General features: G+C 43.0%; 1 non-coding gene across 1 annotated transcript; it reads left to right on the plus strand.

The window, feature by feature from the left end:
* The first annotated feature begins 6,076 nt into the window (after positions 1-6,076).
* LOC142871218 (U6 spliceosomal RNA) lies at positions 6,077-6,182 on the plus strand. The gene has a single exon (XR_012919480.1). It is a non-coding gene; the product is annotated as a U6 spliceosomal RNA (small nuclear RNA).
* Positions 6,183-7,938: the final 1,756 nt, after the last annotated feature.

A 7,938-nucleotide genomic window follows, 5' to 3' on the forward strand; every position in this document is an offset into this window, starting at 1 on the left:
TTCTATTGTCATGCATTTTAATATAATGGGATAAAGATATACTACTAATGCTGTAGAAAGAAAAGAGTTTATTCAATGCTTTCTTTCATCTGTGAATGGGAAGCTATTTCTGAGTCTGAAAATAAAAGTCCAATAAGGCAATAAATTAATTACAAATCTTTTTTGTTTGTTTGTTTTTTGTTGGTTTTTTTTTTTTTTTTTTTGAGACAGAGTCTCACTCTGTTGTCTGGGCTAGAGTGCCGTGGCATCAGCCTAGCTCACAGCAACCTCAAACTCCTGGGCTCAAGCGATCCTCCTGCCTCAGCCTCCCAAGTAGCTGGGACTACAGGCACGTGCCACCATGCCCGGCTAATTTTTTCTATATATTTTTAGTTGTCCAGCTAATTTCTTTCTATTTTTAGTAGACACAGGGTCTCCCTCTTGCTTAGGCTGGTCTCAAACCCCTGAGCTCAAACGATCCTCCTGCCTTGGCCTCCCAGAGTGCTAGGATTACAGATGTGAGCCACCGTGCCCGGCCTACAGATCGTTTTTGATGTCACAGAGTAGTACAAACACAAGTATTGACAGAGGAGAGATTCCAGCTGGGGGCTGTGGACGGGGAGCAGATCAAACCTGCCCTCATCTCACCTGATTGGCACCTCAACCTCTAAGATTTCAGAATGAATGACACTTAACATGTGACATAGGCAGGCTGGCCAAACCATACAGATTAGGGGAGTCAGAGTTGGCATAAACTTCTGGGAAGGCAGGCCATTGATGAAGCCTAGAACAGGCAGACAAAGCCTAACAATCCTGCTGCCTAGATGGAGATAAATCAGAAAAGAGCTCTCTCTAGAATCAGCATCTCAGCCTAAAACACTCATTACCTGCTATCACGAGTCTAGAGATCATTATAAATGATTTCTTACATAGGCAAGTATTTGTTTACATGGTAACCTGGTAATGGATGTGAGGTTTGAAAACAGAAATAAGGATTTAAATTGACTTAGTGCTTTTACACTTAAATAACATTTTTAAGTGTTTTTGCTTCCCTTTGTTAGAGAGGGCACTGGGTCTCCGAAATGTTAAGTGGTTGGTCATGCAAAAGGTAAAGCACCCAGAGACAAATGAGTATCTCTGAGGTGGCATCCGAGGCAGCTGGGGTCAGGGGGTTATTGCTGGGACTACCGCACATAGTTGTTTAAGTATGTCTTATGGTGGGTCCCGGCAAAGCAGAGCTTCAGAGAATCAGTCGCTCTACCCTTTGGGGCCTTTGACGACCCTTATGAATGTGTCTCAGAGCCCCCATGGGGGGTGGGGAGGTGGAGGGGGCAGATCTGGTCCACTGATCTCTGTGTCCCAAGGGTAGAGGGTTCCCTCCTACAGCATTATTAACTCCCCCCCCCCCATCCTGCCTGTCCCGACCCCTGCACTTCAGTCTTGCACATGTGTGAATGCCAGGAAGGTTCCCATGGGTGTCCCCATGGGGGGATCACAACAGTCCCCAAAGAGGACGTGGGAGGCCTCAGGTGGTGGGTGGGTGAGGCACTATTTGTGGCACCGGCATGAAACTGGCCGGTGCCTGCGTAGAACTGATCACTGCAGGTGTGGCTGTAGTGAGAGGCGAGGCCAAGAGGAATTGAAGTGACACGCAGTGTGTCCACTACCGAGAGACAGGCAGTCAAGGGAGGGAGCAGGGCTGGGATCCATTCCGTTCTCGGTTCTCCATGCCACGCACCCTGGCATAGGCTGCATCTACCTGGGGAAGTGGCTCACTTCTCTCATTTGTACGACACCATGAGGGCTAGCAAACGCCTTGATTTTTTCCTTAACAGGAGTTGCGTCTTGGGCTAGAACCTCAACTCTCATGTTCAAAAATCTAAAACAACATCTGAAATAATTAACTCGAGATTTTTTTAATGGAGTAAAACAATTGGTGGGAATGACTAAATGACACCCAGTGAGATCGACAGAGTTTATTCTCCATAAATACGTATATCAGATTCCAAAGGACCTTTATGTTTTTATATCATCTCTGACTTCTCTTCCATAAAGCCTTTGGTAGGGGCGAAGGAACCAGCCGGGCGGGGTCCAGTTTGGTTTCTCTGCACGGCCCATGACATCCTTACACCACTCAGTCGTTCAGACATCTGCTTCTTGCTTTGGGAGCCGTTGGGGTGATTCCAGGGAGTTAGCTTTGCTCATTAGCTTTTTCACACGCATTCTTTAAAGACTGAGTTTTTAATCAGCTGATTAGGATGAAAGGCTTTGTCCATTATTAGCCGCAAAATCCTAGCTGTGACTGTAAATTGCTGAGCTCTGTCACTGAAACTGTGGGAGCCGGATTCACGGTGGCCTTTCTGCAGATCGTCCTTTTGCATGTTGTGACTAAGTGTGTATGTGGTTGTAAACCTATTTTAGTTGTTAAGAGTCTCTTCCTCCTTGAAGCCAAAGCAGGAAATGAATGCCCTGAGCCGGATTCACGGTGGCCTTTCTGCAGATCGTCCTTTTGCATGTTGTGACTAAGTGTGTATGTGGTTGTAAACCTATTTTAGTTGTTAAGAGTCTCTTCCTCCTTGAAGCCAAAGCAGGAAATGAATGCCCTGTTGCCTGTGTTACCATTAAGCGTTCTTTTCCCCTTCTTGCTTTCCCGCCCGCGTGCCAACAGGTGCTTAGGAATTGAGACAAGCCTGTTTCCTCACCCACTGCTGTGAGAGTTGTCATAGATTGTCCAACATGACAGAGTAATAGCTGAGACCAGAACTAGAGTCTCGGTTTTCCTGAATACACAGAAGATACTCTTTCAACTATACCTCTTGACTATAGTTACTATCAGTGAGTGATTTCATCATAATTCCAATTTTCCAAGAGTTTTAAGTTTAACAGATTATTTTCTTAAAACTATTTTTGAAGTCTAATATAAGAAAAACACGAACCATTCATATTTTCAAACATGTTTCTCTAATGTTAAACATCTTCAAACGGTATTTTTACTTGTATTTTGCTTTTGCTACAGCCAACCATTCAGCTTGTTTTTCATAGTTCTTGATATTTTCAGAAAAATCAAAATAAATTTGTTCCCTAAAAAAAAAAAAAAAGAACCAAAACAATGGGTCATAATCACAATTTTATAAATGCATACACTGAGAGGAAAACTAACATTTATTGAGCATCTACTATTTGACAGGCCCCGTACATTATCTTATTTAATCGTCACTACACTGGAGGGTATTTATGAATAGGTAGGGATTTTTCTCTACTCTTTACAGAACGGAGACCAAGGCTGAGAGAAATAATTAAAGTACAGGGTAGAATTAGGAATCAGATTCACATTTGACTTACTTGGACGATGATGTTATTTCCAACACATGTTAATTTATAAGGTGATGTACCATTTTCTTTTTTTTCTTTCTTCTTTTTTTTTTTTTTTTTGAGACAGAGTCTCACTCTGTTGCCCAGGCTAGAGTGCCGTGGCGTCAGCCTAGCTCACAGCAACCTCAAACTCCTGGGCTCAAGCGATCCTTCTGCCTCAGCCTCCTGAGTAGCTAGGACTACAGGCATGCGCCATCATACCTGGCTAATTTTTTTTTCTATATATTTTTAGTTGTCCAACTAATTTCTTTCTATTTTTAGTAGAGACAGGGTGTCATTTTTGCTCAGTCTGGTCTCGAACTCCTGAGCTCAAAGGATCCTCCTGCCTCTGCCTCCCAGAGTGCTGGGATTACAGCCGTGAGCCACCACACCCGGCCTGATGTATCATTTTCAAAGACCTAGTATAATGGTAACCCTTGATATTCTCATGCTCCTTTACCATTCACCCAACAAGTTGCATATATCATTGCATCCCATGGTAGGGATACCAGACTTAAACACAGTCCATTATTCTAAGTCCAAAGTGCTGTCCACTTCACCACTTGGAAAATCAGACCGATCCATGAAATTCTATAGTCAAACTGTGGCCTGTATGAGATTGGTGTGTGGGTGGGGTAAGATAAAGAAAGGTTAGCTAATGGGCACAAACACACAGAGGGAAGGAGCAAATTCTAATGTTCCATAGCAGAGTAGGGTGACTGTAGTCAACAACAATGTATTGTGTATTTCAAAACAGCTAGAAGAAGCCAGGGGTGGTGGCTCATCCCTGTAACCCTAGCACTTTGCGAGGCCAAGGTGGGAGGATCCCTTGAGCCCAGGAGTTTGAGACCAGCCTGTGCAACATAGCAGGACCCTATCTCTACAAAAAATAGAAAAATTAGCTGGGTGTGTGCCTGTAGTCCCAGCTACTCTGGAGGTTCAGGACGGAGGATCACTTGAGCCCAGGAGTTCAAGGCTGCAGTGAGCTTACGATTGTGCCACTGCACTCTAGCCTAGGTGACAGAGCAAGACATGGTCTCTAGGCCGGGCGCGGTGGCTCACGCCTGTAATCCTAGCACTCTGGGAGGCCGAGGCGGGCGGATTGCTCAAGGTCAGGAGTTCGAAACCAGCCTGAGCAAGAGCGAGACCCCATCTCTACTATAAATAGAAAGAAATTAATTGGCCAACTAGTATATATATATAAAAAAATTAGCCGGGCATGGTGGTACATGCCTGTAGTCCCAGCTACTCGGGAGGCTGAGGCAGGAGGATCGCTTGAGCCCAGGAGTTTGAGGTTGCTGTGAGCTAGGCTGACGCCACGGCACTCACTCTAGCCTGGGCAACAAAGCGAGACTCTGTCTCAAAAAAAAAAAAAAAAAAAAAAAAAGACATGGTCTCTAAAAAATAAATAAATAAAATTGAAAAAACAAAAAAACTAGAAGAGAGAACTTGAAATATTCTCAACACATAGAAATGATAAATACTAGAGGCGATGTATACCCTAAACACCCTGACTTGATCATTACATCTTCTATGCATGTAATAAATATCACATGTACCCCATAAATATGTACAAATATTATGTCAATTAAAAATCTATCTTGTAAATATATTTTAATATAAAGAAATTTTATAAGGCTATTAGAGCTGGTATCACGATAGCAAGTTACAACCATTTCTTCCCATAGCTGATATACAATTTTACTACTTAGCAGATGTGCAATTGGAATATTTATTATCTAATTTTAAAAAAGCAATTTTAGGCCGGGCCTGGTGGCTCACGCCTGTAATCCTAGCACTCTGGGAGGCTGAGGCGGGCGGATTGCTCGAGGGCAGGAGTTCGAAACCAGCCTGAGCGAGACTCCGTCTCTACTATAAGTGGAAATAAATTAATTGGCCAACTAATATATATATAAACAAAAAATTAGCCGGGCATGGTGGCACATGCCTGTAGTTTCGGCTACTTGGGAGGCTGAGGCAGAAGGATTGCTTGAGCCCAGGAGTTTGAGGTTGCTGTGAGCTAGGTTGACGCCACAGCACTCACTCTAGCCTGTGCAACAAAGCGAGACTCTGTCTCAAAAAAAAAAAAAAAAGCAATTTTAAAGCAATTTTTAAAACCCTGAAAAATAGCAGGGATTATTGGAAATACACCCTTCCTAACACCATGCAAAATGGAACTTAAAAAATCAGAATTATGAATGCCCAATATTTAAATCTTATCTTGACTGCCAGCAAGATAACGTCACAAAGATAAAGTTTAATGGTGCAACAATTATCTTTTTTCCCTTCTTCCCTCTGCTGTGGAGTGTTTGGTTTCATTATTCGGTGGTTTTAGTTTTGGGGAAATATTGAAAGAGAATGAAATCTGTAGTTATAATAGCCAATAAACATCTCCAGGATTTTATAAGTTGGGCAGAGATGTGGATCTACGGGTAATAACAGGAACCTTTTGTCTTTTACAACTTTCTCAATTACTTCCGGTTATTCATTCATTCATTCATCTATCCATTCGAAATATCACATGTAGGGCTCTACCTCAGCTTACAGAGTGACAAACATGAAGTTCTATGTGCTGAGAAGCCCCCGGGAGAAAAGTAGATGACAGATGTATGGCTCTTTCAGTCCTCTCCCTTTTAAATAAAGGCAGGGCATAAAATAAAAAGGTGAGGCTCCACCTGGGAGAAGGGAGTGTCTAGCCAGCAAAGAACATTGGTTGCTGCGAAACAAAGTGCTTGAAGGAAAAGATGTGTTCACTTTAGCAGCACATACACTAAAATTGGAACGAAACAGAGAAGATTGGCATGGCCCTGAGCAAGGATGACACGCAAATTTGTGAAGCATTCCATACAAAAAAAAAAGAAGAAAAGAAAAGATGTTAACCAGTAACCAGAGAGAAATGAAATTTTGCTTTAGTATGGGATACTGAGAAGTGTTCTAAGTTAGGATTCTATACTAGACATTCCAGAATGGTAAAATTTCACACATGGCTTTGCCAGGTGTGATAACCAACCTTTTTTATCTTTCCCCCACCCACATACTCTTCTCGTACAGGCCACAGTTTGACTATAGAATTTCATGAATCAGTCTGATTTTCCAAGTGGTGAAGTGGACAGCACTTTGGATTTAGAATAATGGACTGTGTTTAAGTCTGGTATCCCTACCATGGGATGCAATGATATGTGCAATTTTTTGGGTGAATGGTAAAGGAGCATGAGAATATCAGATTAAGTCCTATAACAAACAGAACAGTAACAGATCTAACTACAAGTAGGGGTTAATTTTTTTCATTCTTCCGAGTGCAACTTCTATAATATTAGCTTATTTTAGATCCAAGTTTGAACATAAAAATATATCTATATCCCTTCCATATTAAAAAAATAATAATAACCTCTCTTGACATCTTAGTCCTCTCTATTAATTCAGCATTTTTCTAATTTTATGCATGACGAAGCTGCTTTAAAGAGTGGTCTAGATATGCTGCCCCATTCCTCATTTCTCACTCACTCCTTGCCCTACCGTGATCACACTTGGACAGTCCATAACATTCAGTCTCAGGTCTGATCACCATGTCTTATTTGACTTCTCTGTGATTTTGGACACTGCTGGCCATTCCCTCCTTCAGCAGCTGTCCTTTGGCTTCTGAGAGGCCAGCTGTCCAGAGTTCTCATCCCACCCGTTCTTTCCATTCCTTTGTGGGCTCCTCTTTCTTGGTCTGCTTCAGTGATGTTATTCCCCAGTGCCCTATTGCTGTCTACACTCCCCCAAGGTGAACCCCTGGTAGCATGACTTTATCTGCCACCTACAGGCTAATACTTTGTAATCTTCCCCAAGCCTTGACCTCCCTCCTGAGTTCCAGGGTCATAATTTTCAATTGGCTATCAAATATTCACCTGTCTGCCTCCCAGGCCCCTCCAAATTAAGATGTGCAAAACCAAACTCATCATCTCTCCACTCTAACATTCTGCAGCTACTCTTCTTCCTCGATTCCAATCTCTAGGCCCACTGACCACCAAGCTGTTTTTTGTTTTTGTTTTTGTTTTTTTTTTTGAGACAGAGTCTCACTTTGTTGAAGCTAGAGTGAGTGCTGTGGCATCAGCCTAGCTCACAGCAACCTCAAACTCCTGGGCTCAAGTGATCCTCCTGCCTCAGCCTCCCGAGTAGCGTCTGGGACTACAGGCATGCGCCACCACGCCCGGCTAATATTTTTTTGTATATATATTTTTAGTTGGTCAATTAATTTCTTTCTATTTTTTAGTAGAGATGGGGTCTCGCTCAGGGTGGTTTCGAACTCCTGACCTCGAGCAATCCGCCCGCCTCAGCCTCCCAGAGTGCTAGGATTACAGCCGTGAGCCACCACGCCCGGCTCACCAAGCTGTTTAAACCAAATCTTGGAGACACTCCAGGTCCCTTTCTCTCACTTATTGTCCTCTCCCACTCTATTAGACTAGGATCCCCCAAAAGGCACTACCTGTGGTCAGTTTGTTTGAGGGAGGGATCCCAAGGAATGGGAGTGGGGACTTGGATGAAGAACCAATCCATGAGTACATAATTAAGCTGGTCATTGCTATAGGCAACTGGGATCTCTGAGGATCTGTGTAAAATGCAACT

The sequence above is a fragment of the Microcebus murinus genome, chromosome 5 (assembly GCF_040939455.1).
Source record: "Microcebus murinus isolate Inina chromosome 5, M.murinus_Inina_mat1.0, whole genome shotgun sequence".
NCBI classification, from domain to species: domain Eukaryota; kingdom Metazoa; phylum Chordata; class Mammalia; order Primates; family Cheirogaleidae; genus Microcebus; species Microcebus murinus.